The following is a 27699-nucleotide window of genomic DNA, read 5'->3' as shown; positions in this document are numbered from 1 at the left end:
AAAGCAAATTCCAAGCATAATGTTGTTTCATCCCTAAATATTTCAGTGTGTATGTGTTTATATATGTGTGTATGTACATATTTATTTTACATATGCATGTATTCATTTTTTATGTCCCTAACAGATAAGAGCGTTTTAAAAACATAAGTATAATATCATTACCACATCTCACAAAATGGACAATAATTCCTCAACATCGTCTAACACTCATACCATTTTAAATTTCCTAAGTTATCTTAAAAATGTTGGTTTGGTTTCAATCAGCCTCCAAAAAGGTCTTCATAAAGCATTTGGTTGGGGTGTATTTTGAGTATTTCCTGATTTGGTGACTATGTAAGTTAACTTTAGCTATTAAAGCACTACCAGGCTCAACGGTGTACATCAAGCTTGTCCAACCCATCGCCAAAGGGACCACATGTGGCCCAGCATGGCTTTGAATGTAGCCCAATACAAATTTGTAAACTTTCTTAAAACATTATGAGTTTTTTCTTTTTGCAATTTTTTTCTTTTAAGCTCATCAGCTATCCTTGGTGTATTTTATGTGTGGCCCAAAACAATTCTTCTTCCCGTGTGGTCCAGGGAAGTCAAAAGACTGGATACCCCTGGTGTAAATTGACATCTCATTTTGGAAGAATTTGTGGTTTGGCAATTTGAGCTGGGCTCAGGTGTGAGAAGGTGCTAGGTCAGCTGGTGCCCGGTTGGTGTATTGCGGTGGTTGGGGTACAAAGCTTACTTGAGATGGTTCATATTTGCTCCAGGTGGTCACTCATTCCCCAGGAGGCTACCCTGGGTTTGCTCACATGGTGTCAGATTTCTTTGCAGTAACTAGGAAATCCCAGAAGTTTTCTTGAAGCCTAGGCTTGAACTGCAGTGCTGCTTTGTCACATTCCATTGGCCAAAGAAAGCACAAGGCCAATGGAGATGTTTTGATGGGAGAAGTTGCAAAGCCGTATTGCAAAGGACATAGCTATTAAGGAAGAGAATGATTTGTGAGAATTTTGGCAGTCTACTATAGCCACTTACCAAACATCTTTGAAATTTGGAAGCCATCAGATAAGACATTGTTGAAACCGTAATTCATAGAATAGCAGCATTGGTACCAGCTGGGAGTTTGTCACAAATGCACAATCTTAGGCCCTACCTAGACCTATTCCATCAGAATCTGCATTTTGAGAAGATTCCAGGTGAATTTTATACACATTATAGTTTGAGAATGATTTAAACAATGGCTTATTCATGGAACTAGAGAAATACTTTTTTTTTTTTTGTAGAGTATGTACTTTAATCTTATTCATAGCTCCATTTTATTTCTCCACCTTTGTTTTCCCACTTTTTGGTTCTCATGTAGGCTTCATTCTTAGAAAACAGCTTGGCCTTTCCAGGAACAGCATTTAAATAATCATCATACTAGAAAAATACATTTGCTTAAAATAGTGACACACCTACAATGGGAGCATGGGGTAGGTAAGCACTAACTCCACCCCCCTCAACCCCGTAAAGGCAGAAATCAGGGCAGGGAGTGGTGGCTCACGCCTGTAATCCCAGCACTTTGGGAAGCCAAGGCGGACAGATCACCTGAGGTCAGGCGTTCGAGACCAGCCTGGCCAACATGGTGAAACGCCGTCTCTGCTAAAAATACAAAAATCAGTTGGGTGTGGTGGCGTGCATCTGTAATCCCAACTACTCAGGAGCTGAGGCAGGTGAATTGCTTGAACCCAGGAGGTGGATGTTACAGTGAGCCAAGATTGTGCCATTGTGCTCCAGACTGGGTGATGACAAGACTCCATCTAAAAAATAAAAAAATGAAATAAATAGATAGAAAATCTAAAAGTTAAATATTAGCATATTATGTAGCGGATATAAAGGCAATTACCAGGATTTAAAAAAAAAGCTACATGATTTAAAGAAGTTGCCTCCGGGAAGTAGGCCTATTTTTTCTCCCATTCTGCCTGTTTGGGCTATTTATTTTTTTTAAATATGTGCATGTATTATTTTCATATCATTTAAAGATATTATGCAATCCTGTATTTTATGCATTTTGAGAACAAGGTAGAATGTAAACTAGCAAACAAACAAAACCAAAAATCTTTCCAAAGGAGAACAAGTGGCCAATAGTGATGGCTAAAATAGGAAACACAGTGGTTTATACAAGGAAAAATACTCAACGATAGTAACTTAGAGACAGCATGAGCTGTCCAGACCAGCTTCGCACTGGTGACCTTACATTTCAAAGATGAGAGGAAGAAATAATACGGAATGCTGCTGGGAATGGGTAGAGACAGAAATCATCTGGGTTGTGGTAGGATAATATTGAGGCGAGAAGTATGTATGATCAGGAGAGAAACTTTTCTCAGAGGTTTCCCCCAGTGATTATCTGCTAGAGATAAAAGACTGGTTTATGCTCTAAGTGGGAGAAACTATGAAATTTGGGAAACCAAACCACAGCACAGGAATGGAACTTAAAATTGTTTAAGGCAGTAATTTTCAAACTTTATTTTAGCTGTTATTTTTTCATTTTCAAATGAGATTGAACTCTAAACTCTGACGTATTGAAACTGAAGCAGACAGAGCTTCTGCAGTTAAAATACAGGGTAGAGGAACGTCCATCTCACCTTCAAGATGCTCTGAGCTCCAAACCCCAAGGAACATGAGCAGAAAGTAACTAGGTTGCAGCTCACAAACATTCCTCATTTTATTAAGGCATGAAGACACCCCTGTAGTGATTTGTGAATGGTCTTTTATAAGGTCAAGGGTGAAGCTGAGTCTTGACCTCAATTTTCTTAAGTCTTAGTTCATTGTCCTTTCCAATTCATCTTACTGTACATGACATAGTTGGAGGGGCACTTGGCTCCAACAGACTGTAAACTCTGAAGACAGAGGTTTGGGTTAAGCTTCTTCACTGCTGTAGAATAGTTGGCATGCAGTACGTTTCCATAAATATTTGTGGACTAGGTGAAATACAGTGTCAGAAATTGGCTGAACTTGGTGCTTTCAGGGAATGAAATGGAGTTAGAAGATGTGAGGAGTACAGTTAATTCAACTTCTAAGATTCTCTTCTCCAGGAAGAGAGGTTAGTTTCTTGAAGATAATTGATTTGCTATTTTTATCTCTTTAAGCCTTATGTGATGCTGTCCTTATCCCTTTTCAGTTTGGGTACTCCTCAGCCAGAGTTTTCATGTGTTTGGGATTAAGTTCTTTTTGGTCTTCCTGTCTTTGAATAGCCCAGAATACAGGCCATTTTTAAAGACCGACTCTTTTATAAGCTTTATCTAGTGGGCTTGACTTTGGCTATGGATATCACGAATTGGATCTCTTTTCACAGACGCACAAGTTGAGTTGATGGTATCTTAGCAGTGGCATCTCTTGGGAAAATCTTTATTCAGTTTAACCCAAGACCTCTTCAGCTTTCACTTTGCTATAAAGAGATAGCCGAGGCAGCACCTGGACATAATAGTCCAGCTGAGAACACTCACTTTAATTGCCTCTTACTGGCTTGCCTTGAGAAGGGGCTTGTGCACAAGATCTGCGTGTTGGTGTCAGAGTTTCCATTTAGCTCAGGAGAAGATCGCAACTAAGGCGATTTGTATGATAACTTCCACCTGTGTCTTAATAGGTGCTGCTGCCTTCCAGGTGTCCTGGGCAATAGACAATGAGAATTGAAAGTAAATAAGAAAGAGTAAGCCATCAGCTCTTCAGTTATCAGAGTTGCAGGCTATAACTCAGTTGGGCTGCCAGCACATTCTCTAGGGCCCGGAGGTGTCCAAGTTCATTTTGTTTTTCTTTGGAAGAATTAGAAAAAGGTGTTGGTTGACTGACCTACCAGCTGCATGCTGCGGCTGAAACAACCTATTTAGGCCAGAGTGAAATGTCAGTTATTCTTCCACCCTCATTAGTTGTTCCACTGCACTGAAGTTACCTTCCCAAAGAAGCAGCTACAAAGATCATTTTATCTTCAGTGCCAAGGGCTGGACTAGAGAAGGTGCTGCCAAAACCTGGAGTGGCTGGGGATGATGGGCTAGTTTTTATGCAGGCAGATTGGCCAGAGGGACTTTGAGAGGGTAAGTAACAGGACTGTTTCTTCTTTTTTTTTTTCTTCTGACAGTAATGAATGAAGCACGTTAGGCTTGTTTTCAATTATGTAACAAGTTTCCTTTCATTAGAAACCGAGGCAGCCATCCTAACTATATTTCAGTGACCTCGAAAAGCCAGGTCCCTACTCGGCCCAAGGTGGAGCAGTTTTAGTATTCAGCGTTAGTGCTGCCAGCTCAGGTATCCTGGGAATGCATATTGCATATTCAAGAAACAGAGCCAAATCTTTTTCAATTGAGTCTAGAGGGCTCAGGGCTATTCATCTGTTTCTGAGATATAGAGAAATGGAAAATAGAAGAGTTCCAATCTAATTCTGTATTGCAAGGGAAGGGGCTTGTCATATAATCACTTGGGTTAAACCCTTGAATGGCTCAACTCACTGCCGTTGCTTCAAAGGAACACATGTTTCATTGAATGCAAACAGGGGCCCATCTATCCCATGCCTCTGGCTCTTCATCCTCCTCCCTTGAAAATTAAGGTGGGTGATTTTGATTTTTAAAAACATTTTCCAAAAGAAAATTGGTCCTTGCCTTGAAGTAAACATAAATATTTTTTATATGTTTGTTGTGGGGGGTTGGAGTGGATGGGAGGATATTGTATCATACGGCAGCTTATCATTTGCAGCTGATATGGTTTGGCCGTGCCCCAACTCAAATCTCATCGTGTATTGTGGTTCCCATAATCCCCATGTGTTGTCTGTGGGAGGGATCTGGTTGGAAGTGATTGGATCATGGGGCGGTTTTCCCCATGCTGTTCTTGTGACAGTAAGTGAGTTCTCATGAGATCTGATGGTTTTATAAGTATCTGGCATTTCCCCTGCTGGCACTCATTCTCTCCCCTGCCACCCTCTGAAGAGGTACTTTCCACCACGATTAAGTTTCCTGAGGCATCCCCAGCCATGCAGAGCTGTGAGTCAATTAAACCTCTTTTCTTTATAAATTACCCAGTCTTGGATATTTCTTCATAGCAGCATGAGAATGGACTAATACCATAGCCATCAGTCAAAACATGCTCAGGGAGCTCCTTTGATCTGCAGTCTGGCCCAGATGATAAAAATGATAAAAGAGCTCTGTACTTAGGATGTTGCTCCAAGCTACCTGGGTTCAAATCCAGGCTCAGCTCCATACCACCTGGAGAAACTCTGAACAAAGTATTGAATGCTTTGTGCCTCTGTTTGCTCACCTGTGAAATTGAGCTAATAACAGTATTTGCTTCAAAGATTTGTTGCGGTTAAATGCATTCATGATTGTAGCACACAATAAATGCATAATTAATACTATTTACTTCACAAAAGTATCAACATTATGTATAATATAAATTGTATGCATGTATTTATGTAATACAATTTTATTACAGTTCATATAGTTAGTGGAAACCTATAATCCACAAATGTAAAAATATGCATATATATGTTTATATATGAGGTTAGAATGAAAATTTTTACATTATACAAATATATTTTTATACTCATGAGATATCTTTTTGGAAAAAAGGAATGATTTCTCTCTGTATTATGTTTTTGTTATAGATTAAACTAGCTAAACCCAACCTGGAAATCTAATCTGATGCTTAGAGGAACTGAAAGTCTGGCTACCTCTCTAAGCACCAAATGCTCATGGGGGCTTTTGGTTTTTAATCTTTTAGTGGAAAGAGTAGAGAGGAATGTTGGCAAGTGGAGAGATACCTAAGGAGAGAGATGGAGAGAAGGGGGTTGGCATGAGAATGGCAGGGTGTCTGCCTGTCCCTCTGCTTGGGGAAGGGGCTGGCCTGAGGCCTGATGGGGAAAGTGCAGAGGGCTTCTGCCAGAGGCGAAGGAAGGTGGTCATGAGAGACTGGCTGGCAGTGGTTGGGGATTGCGGCTTCTCTGTTGCAACCTCAGTGCACTGGGGGATGCTGGTCCTGACGAGGGCAGGTCTCTGGGGAGCAGCAGCAGCCCCCCAAAAAGAGAACCGAGAGGGCAGGGCTTCACAGCCAAAGAATATGAGCACATGTGAGATACTCTGGGGACCCCAGAAAAATAGTTGGGAGAGAATTTTAAGGATGAATCTTTTAGCAGTAAGGCTGAAAGCGAAGAGAACTATGATTTGGGGAATTCATGTTATTGTGGTTAAGAAGATTCAGGATGTCACCATAAATCTAGTCTTTTCTATTTGAAGGTAGATGAAAACGGAATCTGCTTATATTTCTTAATTCTAAATTCTAAGGTATACTTTGATTTAATAATTTTTTGGGAGGAAGTTGGGAACTAGGTAGAAAAAACCAAAACATACAAATACACATTGATTTTAAAATAGTCTTCAATTTTAGAAACATCAAAATGTGAAAATGATTTTCACAATCTTGAGAAAATAAATACGTTATGAAATCTGGGAAAAATAATGTTTTATTGGGGCTGTGTTTTTTTCCATCCCAATTACCCAAAGGATATTTAATGGCTAAGGTGAGCTTAAAAATCTTGTTGCTTCTTGAAGGACAAAGGAAGGATTGAAGAATTGGAATGAGCAAGTGTAATAATGACAGTAATAAGGATTACCATATGGAGTGATGACTATGTACAAGACACCACGTCCAGTGCTTCGTATTTGTTGTTTCTAATTCTTTCTATAATCTGAAGACCTGGGTGTTATTAGCACTATTTTACCGATGAGGAAACTAAGGTTCAGGAGGTTAATATGAATCTGCAAAAAGTCTCAAAACTCCTAGATGATAAAGATGAGATGGGAAATGTGCTCTGTTTGATCCTCCCAAAGTTTACACTTCAAAGGTGGCAGAAGATCCCATGTGAAACCTCAAACCAAAGAGGGGCAAAGTAGAAAGAGGGAGTCCTAGGAAGTGACAAGGAAGGGCTGTCTTCACTGGGGCTTTGGAAAGGAGAGCACTGTTCTAATCCCAGCTCCATGATAACAACAAAACTTATGTGTCATGATTAAGACTAAGCACTTTGCATGCATTGTCTTATTTAATTCTTACAACAGCCTTGAGAAATTATTACTATTCCCATTATACAGACCAAGAATCTTGGGCCCAGAGAAGGAATTATTCCATTGGTGACTTTATTAAATTAAAAAAAAATTGATACATAATATTTGTACATATTAGGCCGGGTGAGGTGGCTCACCCCTGTAATTCCTGCACTTTGGGAGGCTGAGGCGGGTGGATCATCTCAGGTCAGGAGTTCGAGACAAGGCTGGCCAACCTGGCAAAACCCCATCTCCGCTAAAAATACAAAAATTACCCAGGTGTGGTGGTGGGCACCTGTAATCCAAGCTGCTGAAGAGGCTGAGGCAGGAGAATCACTTGAACCTAGGTGGTGGAGGTTGCAGTGAGCTGAGATAGTGCCATTGCACTCCAGCCTGGGCAACAAGAGCGAAACTCCATCTCAAAAAAGCAAAAAATGTTTGTACATATTTATGGGGTACATGTGCTATTGTGTTACTTGTGTAAACAGAGTGTTCCAACATAAGGAGGTACCCTCTCCTCAGTTCTTGTTCTTACCTTTGCAAAACTCACTGTCTGCTGTTTCCCAGTGCATTTCAAGACCAAATAATGTACATTTACAATGGTAATAGTGACATCAATGACTAAAGTTTTGATCACTCTTAAAACTGAGAAAATGACCAAAAGGGGGGAATTTAAAAAGTGAACCAAATATGGCCTGAGAAGGACTCTGTACTTCTGTATTTAAGTCCTTGTGGATGAACTGCAACCTAACATAGTAGTAGACAAGAGTGAGAACCTAACATGGGAGTGTGTGCCCCTAACAGTGGTTGGGTCTTGGCCAATCCCAGCAGCCATCCTTCAACCACTCACATGCTGTTGAGTATTCAAACTATGTGCAAATAAGGCAAATGCTAAGCTGTAACCAAGCCAGTTTTTTTGTACCTCATTTCTAATTTCTGTACATCAAATCCCTTTTTTATCTATAAGTCTTCTTCTACCACGTGGCTGTGCTGAAGTCTCTCTGAATCTGCTGTGATTCTACGTGCTGCCCGATTTATGAATTGTTCATTGCTCAGTTAAACTCCTTTAAATTTAATTTGGCTGAAGGTTTTTCTTTTAACACATGCATAGAATGTGAAAGGATCAGGGTATTTAGGGTATCCATCATCTTGCATATTTGCCATTTCTATATGTTGGGAACATTTAAAATCCTATCTTCTCGATGTTTTGGAATATACAATACATTGCTGTTCACTGTAGCCATCCTACTCTGCTGTCAAACATTAGAACTAATTTCTTCTAACAGTTGGTAGGTTTAAACTCTGGTCGACCTGACTCCAAGTCCTGTGTTCATAACCAGTAAATTACTTTATATTGAAAATGACCTACGTCTTCCCTGGCAAGTTAAGGCCTCTCATATCCTTTCCCAAACCTGGTTTCTCCTTCAGCCCCTACTCCAAACTCACTCCCAATGGTTTATGAGGCTGATTTTGTCAAGCCACAGTTTTGTTTCTGAACTCACAATGAAGGGACCACAGGGTGGCAGTGTAACATAGCACAGTTCAAACAAGACCGGATGAGCCAGCACTGTCCCCACTGCACCAACCAGGTCAGACTCAACTCTTACGCAGACAAGCCACTGACCAACTGACTTTAGTTCATCCTATTCAAGGGGCAAACACACAGAACACATTCCTCATGAGCTAATCCGAGGGGCGTCCATCCCAGAGACCTCAGCTGAATGACAATGGTGGCCCTAATATCACAGGGAACGATATACATTTTAAAATATTTTGCATGCCAACCTTTCACTCTACTTTCTCTATTTAGGCTTTATGAAATGCGTGTTTGAAAAGTACAGAAGTGGTAGAAAGAGCAAGGAGAGTAAGGGGAAAGAAACAGAGAACAGCTTTGGAGTCAAAGGTCATAGACTCAAGGAGCTCCTCAGCCCCTTTCTGGTTGCATGATTTTAACCACGACACTCCATATCCCCAGACTCATTTCCTTATGCATGAAACGGGGAAAGCAGTTTCGGCTTTGCAGGTTGTTGGGAATAGTAAATAAGGCAAAGGCATGCAGGATTTCTAGGTGCTTAATCACGGAAATTATGTGCTTTCTTCAGATGTTTGTTTCCTTAGCCTGGAGAAGTATGACAGCTAAGAGAGAGACCAAGATTCATAACAAAGAAGAGGATACACAGCAGGGGTGGAAATCAACACATTGTTTATGGACAAAGAGGATTTCTATCGATCAAATAACATAAAAATGATGAAGCTGACAGAACGCAGGAAACCTTGTATCTTTCTGCATCATATTTTAGTTTGTTGTTTAGTAGCAACAAGGAGTAATCATGCTTTTCAAGGGAAGTGACAAGATATGCATATAGAAATGTGTTTGGTTCTGAAGATTCTTAGGGACCAGTAATGCTTTGTAGATGTGCCTTTCACAGATTATTCTTCATATGTGTCTGTATTGTCTGAAAATAGCCCAGGATGAGCAGCCTGTGTGCTCTGGTTGGAAACCTGGCTCTGTTACTTACTGGTTTTATGATTTAGCACCAATTCCTTAACCTCAGTTTGCTCATTTGGAAAATGAGGAAAATGATAGTAGCTCCTACTTTACAGGCTGATTATACAGGATACAAGGATTATATAGGATAATGCATGTAAAGTGTCCAGCATACAGTAGGCTCTCAGTAAATGCTGGACCTTATTAATAACCTTGCCCAGTTATAGTACCAATAGTGCTTTTCAATGGCCGGGAATTCAGTCACAGCTGGGAATCAGATAATACTTGAAATTGCTTAAGGAACAATAAAGAGAACAAAAAGCTGGTATTTTTTTTTTTTTTTTTTTTTTTTAGCTCTCTGTTGAAAGTCGACTCATATTCTTTCAGGGCACTTGCAGCTGTGCCCCGATCTCTCCTCTGGGATTGTAGTATCTACATCAGGCCAAATTGGCTCCCCTTTGCACTTACAGTACATTCTTGGGGACCAGTGGGCGCCCACAGACGCTTTGAACTAGAGACTTCAGCAAGGCAGTGGGGTCAATAGAGTCCCTGGTTTACACTGGTTCACAGAACAGATGTCTTTAGGAGTCACAGCACTTCTTGACCATAATTTCAATCCCCTTATTTCCCATTCAGTGATGTTCCTATTTGAAATAAAATACTACTATGTTCTCCTCCCAACCATCTTTGGAGAATTGCACGTTACGGAAATACCCACATTGTCTAGGTCAGCAATTTTCAGTGTGGTTGCTAGACATGCAGTATCAGCATCACCTGGGAACTTTTAGAAATGCAGATTTCAGGTCCCGCCTCAGACCTGCTGAATAAAAGACTCTGAGGTGGTGGCATCTAACCATTTGTCTCATAACAAGCCCTCCATGTGAGGTGCTTGATCAAGTTTGAGCTTTAAAGACAAGTTATTTCTGTACCATGGGTATACTTTATATTTGTCTCTAAGAATTCAGCCATTGAGATCAGATTCATGATGTTCTGAAGGTCTTATGTGTACTTCATCATATCATTTCTGCATTTTGATTGTAGAAAAATGAACAGGGTTTGGAGCCCCTCTTAAAACTGATCCAGCTTTTTTATTCTTATTCTGCCTGCATATGTATAAATATTTGACTTGTTTTTCTCTACTGCTCATTATTCCAAACCATGAGTTAAAAACAAGTTGAATTGGCACTTAAAAAAATTAATGGTAACACATGTTATTTCATTCCTTTTTATTTTTTTTTTTGTGTGTGTGTTTTTCTCATTGGAAAAAAGTAATCTATCTTCATTTTTAATCCTAAGGCTTAAAATTGAGAACTCGTTGTGAATTTTTTTGTGGTTCTATAGCTACAGTAATGAGCGCTTGGAATATTATAGCATCAATAAAATGAATGACAAAATTAATACATATTTTTATTTTCATTTTTAGTTGATGCATAATAATTGTACATATTTATAGGGTACAATGTGTTGTTTTAATACATGTATGCATAGTGTAATTATCAAATCAGGGTAATTAGTAGACCTATCACCTTGAGCATTTATCATTTCCTTGTGGTGGGACTATAATAGTACACACATATTATATACATACAGACATACAATGGAATACTACACACATATACAATGAGATAGTATACACATATACATACACACATATTACACACAGACACACATATATATACACGTGCACACATATACACACATATGTATATGCATATGTGTATATGTGTATACACGTGTGTGTATACATGTAGTGTACACACACATATATGTGTATATATGTAGTGTATATGTGTGTGTATATATGTGTGTGTGTATATATGTAGTATATACATGTGTATATATGTTTGTATATATGTGTGTACATATGTGTGTATATGTGTGTGTATATATGTGTGTATATGTGTAGTGTGTGTGTATATGTGTGTGTATATATGTGTGTGTACATATATATGTGTATATGTGTACATATATGTGTATATGTATGTGTGTACATATATGTGTATATGTATGTGTGTATGTGTGTGTATGTGTGTGTATATATGTAGTGTATACACACATACATATATGTGTGTATATATGTGTGCATGTGTATATATATATATATATAGGGTGTATATATGTATATATGTGTATATATGTATACACACGTATATATGTGTATATGTGTATATATATATGTATACATATATACACTCCTTTTTCCAAACCATTTATTGACTGTTGGATACTTCAGTTGATTCCATGTCTTGGGTATTGTAAATACTGCAGCAATAAACATGGGAGTGCAGATATCTCTTTGACATACTGATTTTATTTATTTTGGGTATATAGGATTGCTAAGCAATGGTAGTTCCATTTTTAATGTTTTGAGAACCTCCATACCATTTTCCATAATGGCTCTACTGATTTGCAGTCCCACTGACTGTATGTAAAAGTTCCTTTTTTCCACGTACTTGCCAACGTTTGTTGTTGTTTTTTTTTTGATAACAGCCATTCTGACTGAAGTGAGATGATATCTCATTGTGGTTTTTATTTGCATTTTCCTGATGATTAGTGATGAGCATTTTTTCACATACCTTTTGGTCATTTGTATGTCTCTTTTTGGAGAAATGTCTTTTAAGGTCTTTTGCCCATTTAAAAAACTGGATTATTATGATTATTGTTTGCTGTTGAACTACTTAAGTTCCTTGTATATTCCAGATATTAACTCCTTGTCATTACATATAGTTTGAAAATATGTTCTCCCATTCTGTAGGTTGTCACTTCACTCTGCTGATTGTTCCCTTTGCTGAACGGAAGCTTTTTAGTTTGATGTAATTCCATTTGTCTGTTTTTGCTTTTGTTGCCTGTGCTTTTGAGGTCTTATCCAAAAAATCCTTGCACAGTCCAATGTCATGAAGTATTTCTCCTACATTTTCTTCTAAAAGTTTCATAGTGTCTGGCCTTATATTTAATTTTTTAATATGTTTTAAGCTGATTTTTGTATATTGTAAAAGATAAGAGTCCAGTTTCATTCTTCTCCATGTGGGTATTCAATTTTTCCAGCACCATTTATTGAAGAGACTATTCTTTCCCCAGTGTATGGTCTTGGTACCTTTGTTGAAAAGCAGTTGGCTATAGATGCATGGATTTATTCTTGGGTTGTCTGTTCTGTTCCATTAGTCTATATGTCTGTTTTTGCGCCAATACCTTGCTGTTTTGGTTCCAACAGCTTTGTAAAATGTTTTAAAGTTAGGTTGTGTGGTGCCTTCTGCTTCCCCCCAAACCCCAAGGTTGCTTTGGCTATTCAGGGTCTTTTGTAGTTTCTTTTTTTTTTTATTCCATTTTTTTTTGTTTTTTTATTTCTCTTTTGTAGTTTCATACAAATTTCAGGAGTTAAAAATTATGTAAAGAATGTTATTGGTATTTTGACAAAGATTGTATTGAATCTGTAGATAACATTAGATAATATGGACAATTTTAACAACATTAATTCTACCAATCCATGAACATAAAATATATTTCCACTTTTTTGTGTCCTCTTCAATTTCTTTCATCAATGTTTTATAGTTTTCAGCGTAGAGACCTTTTACTTCTTTGGTTAAGTTTATTCCTAGGTATCCTATTATTTTTAGCGATTGTAAATGTGATTGCTTTCTTGATTTCTTTTTCTTTCAGAGAGTTCGCTATTCACATTTAAAAATGCTGTTAATATTTGTTTATTGATTTTGTATCCTGTAACTTTTCTGAATTCATTTATTAGCTCTAACAGTTCCCTCCACTGCTTGGTGGAGTCCTTAGGGTTTTCCATATGTACGATCCTGTCATCTGCAAACAGAGACTATTTGACTTCCTCCTTTCCAATTTTGATGCGTTTTATTTTGTCTCTTGCCTACTTGCTCAGGCTAATACTTTCAGTTTTACGTTGAATAGAAGTGGTAAAAGTGGACACTCTTGTCTGATTCCAGATCTTAGAGGAAAAGCCCTGTTTAGTATGACGTTAGCTGTGGGCTTGTCATATGCGACTTTTAATATATTGAGGTATATATCTTCTACATCTAATTTGTTGAAACTTTTTATCAGGAACTGATGTTGAATTTTGTCAAATGCTTTTCCTGCATTTATTGAAATGATCAGGTGGCTTTTGTCCTTTCTATTATTGTGATGTACCACATTTATGGATTTGCATATGTTAAACCATATGTGCATTCCTGGACTGAATCTCACTTGATCATATTTGCATTTATGTCCATCAGGAATATTGGTCTGTAGTTTTCTCGCTCTCTCTCTCTCTCTCTTTTTTTTTTTTGTGCTTTTTTTGGTGGTGGTTGTGTCCTCTTATTTTGGTATCAGGACAATCTAGGACTTGTACAATGAGCTTGGAAGTATTTCCTCTTCTTTGATTTTCTGGAATAATTTGAGAAGAGCTGGTATGTTACTCTTTAAATATCTGGTAGAATTCAATGATGAAGCTATCAGGTCCTAATCTTTTCTCTGATGTAACTTATTACTGATTCAATTTCCTCACTCATTATTGGTCTGTTGAGATTTTCTGTTTCTTCATAAGTCAATCTTTGTATGTTGTATATGTCCATGAATTTATCTATTTCTTTTACTCTGTCAAATTTGGTGGTATATTTAGTTGTTTATAATATTATTTCATGATCCTTTGTACTTCTATGCATTAATTGTTATGTCTCCTTTTTCATCTCTGATTTTATTTGAGTCTTCTCTCTTTTTTTTTCTTAGTCTAAGTAAAGGCTTTTAAATTTTATGTTGTCAAAACACCAACTATCTGTTTTGTTGATCTTTTGTATATTTTTCTAGTTTCTATTTTATTTTGGTCTCTGATTTTCTTCTTTTTCTTATTCTTTTTCTTTAGAGATGGGGGTCTCATTCTGTTACCTAGGCTTGAATGCAGCAGTGCAATCATAGCTCACTGCAGATTTGAACTTTCGGGCTCAAGTGTTTCCCTCCACCTTAGCCTCCCAATAGCTAGAACTACAGGGGCACAGAACCATGCCTTGCTAAATTCTTTATTTTTGTGGAGACTGGGCCTTACCTGTTTTGAGCTTCATTCATTATTCCCTTCCTTCTACCAATTTTTTGTTAGTTTGTTCTTATTTTTCTAGTTCCTTGAGGTGTAACATTAGGTTATTTATCAGAAATCTTTTATCTTTTTTGACATAGATGTTTGTTGCTATAACTGTCTCTTTAGAACTGCTTTTATTTTTGTATCCCATAGGGTTTAGTGTGTGGTGTTTTCCTTCTTGCTTGTCTTAAATTTTTTTAATTTCTCTTTTAATTTCTTCAATGATATATTGGTCATTCGAAAACATATTGTTTAATTTTCATGTATTTGTAAAGTTTCTGAAGTTCCTCGTGTTATTGATTTGTAGTTTAATATCATTGTGGTCAGAAAAGATACTTGACATGACCTCTATCTTCTTAAATTTGTTAAGACTTGTTTTGTCACATATAATCTATCCTGGAGAATGTTCCACATGCAGTTGAGAGGAATTGTGTATTCTGAAACTGCTGGATAGAATGTTTTGTAAATGTCTATTAGGTTTAATTTGTCTAGGGTGCACTTTAAGTCCAATGCTTCTTTGTTTTTTTCTGTCTAGATGATGTTTCCGTTGTTGAAAGCAGGTTGTTGAAGTCCTCTAATATCATTGCATTGTGGCTGGTCTCTCTTTTTAGATTTAATGATATTTGCTTTATATATTTGAGTGCTCCTGTGTTGGGTATATATACATTTCTGATTGTTATATCCTCTTGCTGAATCAGCCCCTTTACCATTACATAATGACTTTTTTATCTCTTCATTTTTTCTCTACCCCCATGAAAGATTACTACTTTGTTTCTTTTTACAGTTTTTTCTTTGTACAGTTATTTTTTAAATTGTACTTTAAGTTCTTGGGTACATGTGCAGTTCTTGGGTACATGTGCAGATCTTGCAGGATTGTTGCATAGGTACACACATGCCATGGTGGTTTGCTGCCTCCATCACCCCCGTCACCTCCATCAGGCATTTTTCCCAATGTTATCCCTCCCCAATCTCCCCACCCAGCACTGTCCCTCCCCTAACCCCCCACCGCCAACAGACTCCAGTGTGTGATGTTCCCCTCCCTGTGCCCATGTGTTCCCATTGTTCAACATCTGCCTATGAATGAAAACATGCAGTGTTTGGTTTTCTCTTCTTGTGTCAGTTTGCTGAGAATGATAGTTTCCAGATTCATCCATGTCCCTACAAAGGACATGAACTCATCCTTTTTTATAGCTGCATTGTATTCCATGGTGTATATGTGTCACATTTTCCTTGTCTGGTCTATCATTGATGGACATTTGGGTTGGTTCCAGGTCTTTGCTATTGTAAACAGTGCTGCAATGAACATACTTGTGCATGTGTCTTTATAATAGAATGATTTATAATCCTTTGGCTATATACGCAGTAATGGGATTGCTGGGTCAAATGGAATTTCTATTTCTAGATCCTGAAGGAATCACCGCACTGTCTTCCACAATGGTTGAACTAATTTACACTCCCACCAACAGTGTAAAAGCCTTCCTATTTCTCCACATCCTCTCCAGCGTCTGTTGTCTCCAGATTTTTTAATGATTGCCATTCTAACTGGTGTGAGATGGTATCTCAATGCAGTTTTGATTTGTATTTCTCTAATGACAGTGACGATGAGCATTTTTTCATGTCTGTTGGCCTCATAAATGTCTTCTTTTGAAAAGTGTCTGTTATATCCTTCGCCCACTTTTGAATGGGTTTTTTTCTTTGTACAGATTTTTACTTAAACTCTAAATAAATGACTTGAACTCCATAAACAAATAACTAAGGTTATTATTGATAGGTAGGAACTTACTCTTATTTTGTTGTTTTCTGGTCATTTCATAGATCCTTTGCCCTTTTCTTCCTCTCTTTACCATTTTGGCTTCATGCTTTTCTGTGGTGCTAAGCTTTGATTCCTTTCTCTTTCTTATTTGTGTATCCTCTGTAATTTCTTTCTTTGTGATTATTATGGGGTTAACATAAAGTCTTGTAGTTATAATAGACTACCTTAAGGTGATAACAGTTTAGCTTTGGTCACAAAAAATACTCCAGGCTCCCCTCCAACTCAGTTTATATTTTTATCATCTTAATTAACATCTTTATTTATTGTGTTACTTTAGCACTGATTGTAGCTATTGGTATTTTTGGCGATTTTGACTTTTTTTTTTTTTTTTTTTTTTTGAGACGGAGTTTCACTCTTGTTACCCAGGCTGGAGTGCAATGGCGCGATCTTGGCTCACCGCAACCTCCGCCTCCTGGGTTCAGGCAATTCTCCTGCCTCAGCCTCCTGAGTAGCTGGGATTACAGGCACGCGCCACCATGCCCAGCTAATTTTTTGTATTTTTAGTAGAGACAGGGTTTCACCATGTTGACCAGGATGGTCTCGATCTCTTGACCTTGTGATCACCCGCCTCGGCCTCCCAAAGTGCTGGGATTACAGGCTTGAGCCACCGCGCCCGGCCGATTTTGACTTTTAACCTTCATACTACAGGCTTGAAAGATTTCCATAATACTATTCTAATACTTGAGTATTTTAAGTTTCATTATGAATTTACCTGCACTAGTGAGTTTTATACTTTCATGTGTTTTTGTTATGGTAATTATGCTATTGCTTCTAATTTTAGCACAGGAATTTCTTGTAAGGCTGGTCTAGTGGTGATGAATTTCCTCAGCTTTTGCTTGTATGGAAAAGATTTTATTTCTCTTTCATTTCTGAAGTATTAGTATAGTATTCTTGGCTACTAGCTTTTTTTTTTTTCCTTTCAGCACTTTGAATATATCATCCTCTTCTCTTTTGGCCTGCAAATCTTCTACTGAGAACTCTGATAATCTAATGGAGAGTGTCTTATATGTAACTTGTCGGTTTTTTTCTAGCTGCCAAAGCTAGTACATTAAATAAGGCAAATATAGCCATGTAATTTATAAATTACTGTGACATGTATTTTCTTATTTAATTGTTACCTTTGCTATAGGTATTACTCCTATTTTCAAAATAGGAAAATGAGGCTCAGAAGATTATATCTTTATGATGGGTACCATACAGGTTTTCAGGGGACAGGAGACAGTATATGATTTTAGATGGAACTTTCTCTTGGACTAACAATAACTAATGCATATTGGGTGCTTTCTATGTGCCATGCTTTATAATAGGTGTGTTCTGTGTTTTGCTTGATCTACAAAACAGCCCGAAGAGGTAGTTAATATTACTATTCCCCTCATGCAAATGGAAAGATAATCTTACCAAATGTAAATAACTTGACTATATCACACTTAATTTTAAGGTATAATGGAGCTAGGACTCAGATCCAGATTGGTTTTAATCTGAAAGCACTTGTTCTTTGTCTTTGTGAACATGATCTTTGGAGGCAGTGTATCTGAGCAGTATCTTAAACCTTCAGAGAAGGAAATTTTCATCTTTGGCTACCTAGTTTCTGTACCCAGCAAAAACCCAGAAAGAAAGAGCAAAAAAGACTCCACTAAAGACTTAAATCCTTCAACCCAAGGGACTCTGTGATTTTTTTTCCATATAATAAGAGTTATGCATATCCTATTTGTCATATCAATTGCTATTGAAGATTTATTTTGCAATGCCTTCCTTCTTTCCAGAAAGGATTTTAGGAAGCTATAAGGGCCTATAGGAGATCTCACATAATCCCATATGTAGTTTTATATCCGTAGGAAGGGGAGGCCTTTCCTAAGAAGCCAGCCTCCAAGTAGATAATTTTAAGTTAATTGGGACATTCTGTTATTCTTACCAGACAAAAGGCCCAGGTGCAGTCCCAGCTTGAGACATCTTCCTACTTCTTCAACACAAAAATACTTTGAATAAGAGCAAAAGGTTACAAGTTGTTTTGAAAATATTCAAATGGTATAGAAATACATAAAGCAAAAATGAAATCAAAGATTTTCTACAATTGGATTTTAGCATCTCAGTGCTTCAAGAGATGAAGCATTGAACAAGGTTGATGAGAAGAAGATACTATGAATTTCTCCCCTTCAACCAAACACCTACTGGATTTCATTGCAATGGAAACAAAGTTCATTTGTTTTCCTCTTTAGCTTTATATAGACTGATCCTCAAAATGCTGAGCAGGTGCCATGGGACTCACCCTCTAGGCAGACATTTTGTTTGTCACCCTCTAATTGCAGTTTGTTGATCTCAAGCTTCAGTCAAGGGCTTGCCTGTGCTTTCATGATGAATGGTGCAGTAGCTCACCATTATTTTTGGTTCCAGTGTTACCAAAACACCAGGGATTTGACCTAGGTCCTGCTGCTCACCATGGAGAAAAACAATAATTGAGACAATAAACATAGCCAGGAAAGAAGGCTTTAACTGGGTACTCCAGCTAAGGATTTGGGAGATCAGTCTCAAATCCATCTCCGTGACTGACTAAATTTAGGGGTTTATATAGCAGGGAAGAAATGTATGGGAAAACAGGAACTAGGGAGGGGCTAGGAAGCAGTCATGATGAATGAGGTTTCTGGCATCTCATTGTCTGGATACAATGATCTGCTGAGTTTTAGCGTTTTGATACTTTTTGAGAGGTCTGGGAGTCCTTTCCTGAAGAAGGAACTCAGATAAAACAAATGTAAATTTCAAGCCTTAAGATCCAAAAGATCAATTTCTATGTATTTCCAAGAAAAAAACTGCCTGTGGTACTATTGGGTTGATTTCATCAGCATGGTTCTTTTTTGTTTCGAAGAAGTTACTTGTGTATGAAATAGAGTCTAATGTCACATTATTCAGAAATGCAAAGTTCTCAGCATTTATGAATTTTAGCTTTTTTGAAACAACTTTATTAAGATGTGATTCATATTGCATATAATTTACATAACATGTATTCATCTCCCTAAAGTATATAATTCAATGGTTTTTAGTATACCCTTAGAGTTTGCAACCATCACCATAATCCATTGTAGAATATTTTTATCTGAGAAGAAATCCTGTATCCTTTAGTTATCACTCTTTCATCTTCCCATTTCCTTTCTTGCTCCCAGCCTTAGGGAATTACTAATCTAGTTTCTGTCTCGATATATTTGCCGATTGTGGACGTATAATATGAATGAAACTTTCCAACATGTGGACTTGGCTGTTTGTGAGTAAGCAGTATGTTCTGGTGGCTAAGTGCAAGGGACGGATTTGGTTTTGACTCCTTGCTTTCCTGCCTACTACCTGTGCAGCCATGGGCAGAACCCAACCTAATTTAAAGCTTTTTTGCTTGCCAGATGAAGATTTTTAAAAAATTTTCCTTTCTTTAAAAATGTTTTAATTTTGAAATAATTTCAAACTTATGGAAAAGTTGCAAGAATAGTGCAAAAAATGCTTGTGTACATCACCCCATATGTTCCAGTTGTTAATAATACTTACATTTACTTTGTCATTTTCTCTCTTTCTCTCTGTGTGTTTATATATTTTTCAAACCATTTAAAAGTAAATTGCAGAATTTTCTTTACCCCTATATATGTTAGTGTGTATTGCTGAAAAATACACTTTTTTTGGGTATATAACTACAGAAAGGTTATCAAAATTAGGAAATTAATATTAATGTAATACTATTATCTAATTAAATTTTGTCAATTGCCCCAATAATATTGAGGATCACCTCCTAGCTTTAGTGGTATTTAATCTATGACAATTGCTCAGGCACTCTTTGCTTTTATGACCTTGACATTCTGAAGAGAATTTATTACTTATTTTATGGAATGCCTGTGAATTTTGCTTTATCTAATGTTTCCTTATTATTAGATTAGGTTATGCATTTTTTGCATTAAATGCTTCTTAGCCCTTCCACATAAGTCCATTTGTCCCATGACTGTTGATAACTCTGATCACTTGTTCAAGATGGTATCTGCCATGTTTCTCCACTATAAAACTACCATTTTTTTCTTTTGCAATGATTGTCTTGTGAAGAGATACTTTGAGAACATTTACAGAAATATCCTGTTCTCATGAAGATTTCACCCACAAGTTTTAGCATCCATTGACAATTTGTGGCAATCAATTATTACTCTGATGGTTGCCACATGTTGATTTTATACTTTCTATTATTTTTTCTAGATGTATTATTTGCTTTCTAATGTAAAATAGATCTTTTCTATTATAACAATTATTATGTCATTATTCATTTTTCTCTAATTATTCCAGATTTAGCCAGTGATGTCTTCTCAGATTGGGTCCTGCGTTGTTTTGCCATGTTGCTGTTATTCTTTAAGCATTTTCTTGCTTTCTGGTGCAAAAAGACATTTAGACTTATTTTACACTGTTCTATCTCAGGAACCAGCCATTTCTCCAAAGATTCTTTTCTGTGGAGAAAGAATTTAGAAAACGGTATGTGAGTAGTAGGAACATTCATTGTCATTGAGGTGTCATATCTTCTAGTGCCCTCTTATTGCATAATGCTAGGAAATATATGTATCTGTATATATATATATGCCTCCATATCATTTTCTATATCTTTCTATCCACCTATATGCAAAGTCGTAATTACTCCAATTCCATTCTGGTGCCACAGGTTCATTTTGTACTTGTACCTCCTCTTTTGGACAATGAGAAACCTAGCTTCCTTTATTTGCATTCTACTTATTGATTTACTCAAATTTGCTTTTTTCTCCCCAATAAGTGATATCTTTTGAGGACTGCCACCTAGACTCACACATATTCTTAATGTCCCTCCCTGTGACCACTGTTCTAATCTTTCAGATCTCTTTCAGGATTGATGCCTTTAGAGTAGATTTGCTCTTTCTGGAGGTGAGTTACATCAGTCTCAGGCTCTCTGCCAGCTCCACTTTTCTGTGCATTTTTTCTAGTCAGCTCTTGCTCTCTACTAGGGCTTGCAGGAGATTGAGCAATAATTCCTTGGGATTTGGGGTTGCTTTTTCTATGTATAGGTAATTTGAGGTTTGATTATTTTTTATCTTCTATTTGCTGAAGGTGCAGGTTTTGAATAGTTGTTTTGTATTTTGTTTTTATTTCATATTGCTCTTGGAGGAAATTTAGAAAGATTTGGATTTAGGGGGTTATCTTCATCATGAGCTATCTGGAAACTCATCTAAATAAGAATTCTTATTTTGTGACGATTAAGTGATATAACCTATGCGGAGTATTAAGTTTGTGTGTCTGTCAGAGAGAGAGTGAGAGAAAAAAATTGAATATGGTTAACTATGTAACAGAAAAAGCCAAGTATCTGGCACATAGAGTTAGTAATAATAGAAATACAAATCTAATGTGATTTTTCTAGCAAAAAATTCTATACTTATTTCAATTTCTATAAAAAGTAATATATATAATAAGTGCAAATATATAATTAGTTTATATATGTGTATGTGTGTGTATATATATATATATATGTGTGTGTGTGCACACACACATAGTTTTTAAATGACTACAAACCTACAAAAAAATAGCCATCTCTGGATCTGCCATTTCCTATCCCAAATTCACTGCTCAGAGGAAACTCCTTTCTACTTCTAGTTGTTTTTTCTGTGATTTACCTTTTTATTTGCAGGCAATATGCTTAAATTTCTTCATTTATCAAGGTTAGATAAATATTTTGTTAAATTAGTAATCAGTGTTTACTGTATTATTGTGCTAAGGGTCCCCAACATCACGTTTAGGTTTGATGATTCATTAGAATTCACAGGACTCAGTATATAGTTGTACTTACGTATCTTAGTCTGTTTTTTGTTCCTATAACAAAATATAGGAGACTAGGTAATTAGTAATGAACAGAAATTAATTGTATTATGATTCTGGAGATTGGAAAATCCAAGTTCAAAGGGCTGGCATCTTCTGAAGGCCTTCATGCTGTTTCATCCCATGGCAGAAGGTGGAAGGGCAAGAGAGAGCAAGAGAGTGAGAGAGAATGCACTCATAAGAGGGGGCTGAACTCATACTTCATTTAAAAAAAAAAAAGCCTACTCCTAAGATAAAGTGACTCTTTGGATAATGGTATTAATACATTTATCAGGGCAGAGTCTTCATGATCTAATCACCTCTTCAAGGCCTCACCTCGAAACACTGTAACACTAGGAATTAAGTTTCTAACACTTGAACCCTGGGGGACACATTGAAATGGTATCATCATGGCTAAGATTATTATTAATTTTTTTTAACAGCAAAAGGATACAGAGTAAGATCAACAGCAGTAAAAGGCATGTGGGTAAAGTCCACAGGAGATAGGAGCAAGCTCCCAGAGTCTTCTCCTAGTGGAGTCATACAGTACGCATGTAATTTCTCCAGCAAGTTGTGACAAAAAGTGACATATATTGTCACACAGAGAAGCTCAGCAGAGAATCAGTGCCCATAATTTTAATTTATTTTTTAATTGATGGCTTGTTACCTAGGCATTCTCTGTTTGGTGTATACAAAATTCTAGACTGCTAAAAGAAAAACAGGTGCTCAGCACAAGCATATTGTTTGCACAGACAGTTTAAGTACAGTAAATCACTTATCCTGAAATGATGCCAGCCAAGGGCAGAAGAGTCAACCTTGTAAGCAAAGCTTTTAAAGCATAGCAGTCAGGCTTGTTATGCAGATTTTTTTTCTGCACAATGGTTTTTATAAAGATTGTTCATACCTGTGTCAAGCAACCTGATTACATCCAAGTAATATGATTACATCTCCTTTCTTGTGTGACTTTTTGTTTCCCTTACAGTTAATAATTGCTCTGTTTAGGTTATTTTTGTTGTGTACTTGCTTAGTTTTTTAAATAACTATTACTAATTCCCTAAAACTTCAGCAGTATTACACAAGAGATAAAATAGTTGAAACGTAAGTTGGGTTGGGGGTCATATTATAAACGTCCTGTATGTCATGTGTTATGGACTGAGTGTGTTCTCCCAAATTTGTATGTTAAAATCCTAACCCTCGATGTAATGGTATTAGGAAGTAGGGCCTTTGGGAAGTAATTGGGTCATGACAGCAGAGCCTTTATGATTGGGATTAGTGTCCTTAAAAGAAGAAACACTTGAAAGCTTGCTTCTTTTTCTGATTTCCATCATATGAGAATATAACAAGAAGACAGCCATCTGCAAACCAGGGAGAGATCCTTCACAGATACAGATCTACTGGCTCCTGGATCTCAGACTTACAGACTCCAGTGTTGTGAAAAATATTTTTCGTTGTTTAAGCTATGCAATCTATATGCCTACATCCAATCTCTATCTCGTTAGAGCAACCAGAGCTAACTAGGACATCATGCAAAACAACTGAGGTGTTTTTTCTTTTTTTTTTTTTCTGTAGGCAATGAGAGCCATTAAGAAGGTTTAAGCAAGAAGAGATTTCATTAAATTTAGTTATTCTTTTTTCCTTTTTTGAGACCAGGTCTCACCCTGTCACCCAGGCTGGAGTGCAGTGCCATGATCACAACTCACCGCAGCCTCAACTTCCCAGGCTCAGGTGATTCTCCCACTCAGCCTCACACCATCATGCTCAGCTAATATTTTGTATATTTTTGCAGAGACAGGGTATCACCATGTTGCCCAGACTGGTCTCAAACTCCTGGGCAATATGCCTGCTTCAGCCTTCCAAAGTGCTGGGATTACAGGCATGAGCCACTGTAACAGAAAAAGCCAAGTTTCATTTTTAAGAAGACTGCTTTGCTTGAGGAGAGATAAGAGTATGTTAAAGTACGAGGTAAAGGGAGAACTTAGAATGTTACCGTAGTCCAAGAAAGATGTAACAAGGATGGGATCTACAAGAGAAAAGATGGAGAAAGCTAAAGAACTTGGTAGTTGACTAGAGTTGGGGTACGCGGTGAAGGAATGTAGCATTTCAGGTAGGTTATAAAATGACAGGGTAAGAACAAACACAAAAACCACTCTAAGATTATATTAATTCCATGTTGATTTAGATGAGTATATTAGTTTCCTAGAGACGCCTTAACAATTTAGCACAGACTGGATGGCTTAAAACAGCAGGAACTTATTCCTTCACGGTTCTGGAAATCAAAAATCTGAAATCTAGGGGTTGGCAGGGTCAGTTCCTTCTGAGACAAATCTGTTTCATTCCTCTCTCCCAGCCCCTGGTAGTTGCCAGCAATCCTTGGGTTCCTTAGCTGGTAGATACCTCACTGCAATCTCTGCCTCTGTCTTTATGGAGCTTTGTCCCCTGTGTGTCTGTGGCTCTTCTTTTCTTATTAAGAATGCCATTGATATTGGAATTAGGACCCACCCTACTTCCAATATGGTGTCATCTTAATTTGAGTACATCTACAAATACCCTATTTCTAAGTAAGGTCACATTCTGAGGTTCTGGGTGAGCATGGATTTTTGGGAGACACTATTCAATCCAGTGCATTAAGAATATGAAATGGAATGGGGACCAAAAATAAGAGCAAATACTCACATCTCAGCAAAAGATTTGTTGCCTCCTTCTCATCTCCCTAGCAGGCACCTTACTGTGTCAAGTACAGTCTTGCCAGAACTGGAAAGGTCAATTCTTACAGTAGCATCACTCTTTAAATGTAGGGCTTACATCTCTTTTCTGGAAGATTCTTTATATTATCTATGTGAAGGACTGTTACAAACATCTGGATCTTTGTCCTTGAAACTAACAAGGCCTTATCTTTATCTGTAGCAGGGAAGAGAAAGAGAAACAGATCAGTGTCTGGTGTCCCTGAACAGTATTTCTGCCTGCAGGCTTCCATTGTATAAATGGAACTTGAATGAATGATACGGCCAAATGATACATAGCAGGGCTGGAGCTTCAATATGGACTCTTTGATTTGGGTGATTTCATTGCTCAGTCTTCCTGGGACTGTTTATTTTACACTTAATAGCTGCCCCTTTCCCTTTTTACTATCCAAAATGTTGTGGTATGTATGGTAGATTATATTTCCATACTATTTCTGACTCTGTCTTTGTCCTCTTTGTCCTGTGCTTTTTTTTTTTTTTTTTTAAACCATGACACACAACTTGCCAAGACCAAAGAGAACCAGCAACTTTGAATGTTAAACTTTGGTGAAAGCGCACTCAAATGCAAGACTGGTTTCTGGGACAGAATTTTTGATCTCTAACAGCTTCCCACAGAGTAATTGGAACATCGAGGTTTGTAGTCATGATAATTGGCAAATGAAAAAAAGAAAAAACTACACAAAAAGAGTAAAGAATACTTCATGGATAAATGGCTTTCTTAAAACTGCAGAGGTCTGGCTGGGCATGGTGGCTCATGCCTGTAATCCCAGCACTTTTGGAGGCCGAGGTGGGTGGAGCATGAGGTCAAGAGATGGAGACCCTCCTGGCCAACATGGTGAAACCCTGTCTCTACTAAAAATACAAAAATTAGCCAGGCATGGTGGCATGTGCTTGTAGTTCCAGCTTCTTGGGAGCCAATGGCAGGAGGATCACTTGAACCCAGGAGGCAGAGGTTGTAGTGAGCCAAGACTGTGCCACTGTACTCCAGCCTGGTGACAGAGTGAGACTCTGTCTCAAAAAAAGAAACAAACAAACAAAAAAAAAAACCAAAACCAAACCAAAGCAAAACAAAACGCAAAACCAACACCGAAAACAAAGCAAAAACTGCAGGCGTCTACAGCCAGTTTGTTTTAGGCTGATCATTTCTAGAAACCTCTAATGAAATATAGAAAGACAAGAATATTTTCTGCAGTCCCTCCTTATTCGTGAGGAATATCTTTCAAAACCCCCAGTGAATGCCTGAAATCATGGATAGTCTTGAACTCTATTTACACTATATTTTTCCCTAAATATATGTACATACTTATGGTAAAGTTTAATTTATAAAACAGGCACAGTAAGAGATTAACAGCAATAACTAATAACAAAATAGAACAATGATAACAATATATTATAATAAAAGTTATGTGAATGTGATCTCTTAAAATATTTTACTGTACTTTAGTTACCCATCTTTAATGATGTGAGATGAAGAGATACCTATGTGATGAGAGGTGAGATGAATGATGTAGGCATTGCTACACAGCATCTAAAATTTATAAATTGTTTATTTCTGGAATTTCCCTCGAACTGCAGTGACCAAGAGTAACTGAAATTATAAATCTCAAAACTATAAAGGGGGACTGCTGTACCATCTACTTTTAGAAGAAACCAAATCTGAACTGTGGCCTATTTTTTTTATTAATAGACTTCATTTTTTAAGGTTTTTTTTTTTTTTCAAATTTGGAGTCTTGCTCTGTCGCCAGGATGAGTACAGTGATGTGATCTCAGCTAACTGCAACCTCCGCCTCCCAGGTTCAAACGATTCTCCTGCCTCAGTCTTCCAACTAGCTGGGATTACAGGCTCCCACCACCATGCCTGACTAATTTTTGTATTTTTAGTAGAGACGGGGTTTCACCCCATTGGCCAGGATGGTCTCGATCTCCTGACCTCGTGATCTGCCCATCTCAGCCTCCCAAAGTACTGGGATTACAGGTGTGAGTCACTGCACCTGGCCAAGAATTGTTTTAGGTTTACAAAAAACAGAACAGAAAGAAAGAGTTCTCATATTACTTTCCCATCCCAGTTTTCCCTATTATTAACATCTTGCAGTAGTGTGGTACATTTGTTATAAATGATAAACCAGTACTGATCCGTTATTATTAACTAAAGTTTATATTAGGATTGACTCATGTTGCAGAGTTCTAAGGGTTTGGAAAAAATGCAGACTGCCATGTAGGCACCATTGCAGCATCATACAGAACAGCATGTATGATGCCCTAAAAATCCTCTGTGCTCTACCTATTCGCCCTCTCTTCTTCATCCTCTAAACTCCTGGCAACTGCAAATCTTTTTTGCTCTCTCCATAGTTTTGCATTTTCCAAAATGGCATCTAGTTGGATGTTATGAGTTGAATTGTGAACACCCCCAAAAAGATACATTGAAATTCTAGCCTTTAGTACCCTGAAACAAGATTCTACTGGGGAATTGCAAATGCAATTATTGAAGATGAGGTCATACTGAAGTAGAGTAGGCCCTTAATCCAATATGAATGGTTTTCTTATAAGAAGAGAAAAGTTTGGACACAGATGTAGACACAGGAAGAACACTGTGTAATAATGGAGGGAGAGATTGGAGTTATATAGCTTCAAGCCAAGGAATGCTAAGGATGGCTGGCAACTCCAGGTACTAAGAGAAAGGCATGGAGCAGGTTCTCCCCGAGGCTTCA

The 27699-nt window shown here is 37.5% G+C and overlaps 2 long non-coding RNA genes across 2 annotated transcripts in view; both read left to right on the top strand.

Moving 5' to 3' along the window:
• The window catches only part of LOC116564499, an 82871-nt gene that overhangs the window by 36687 nt on the left and 18485 nt on the right, over positions 1 to 27699 (top strand). The window lies entirely within an intron of this gene.
• LOC116564498 lies at positions 132 to 26731 on the top strand. The gene is made up of 4 exons (XR_004274928.1): positions 132 to 605; positions 4237 to 4241; positions 9365 to 9373; positions 26720 to 26731. It is a non-coding gene; the product is annotated as an uncharacterized LOC116564498 (long non-coding RNA).

The sequence above is a fragment of the Sapajus apella genome, unplaced genomic scaffold, assembly GCF_009761245.1.
Source record: "Sapajus apella isolate SASKATOON/1434 unplaced genomic scaffold, GSC_monkey_1.0 scaffold2, whole genome shotgun sequence".
In the NCBI taxonomy this organism is placed as follows: Eukaryota; Metazoa; Chordata; class Mammalia; order Primates; family Cebidae; genus Sapajus; species Sapajus apella.
This window is presented reverse-complemented; position numbering and strand designations above follow the sequence as displayed.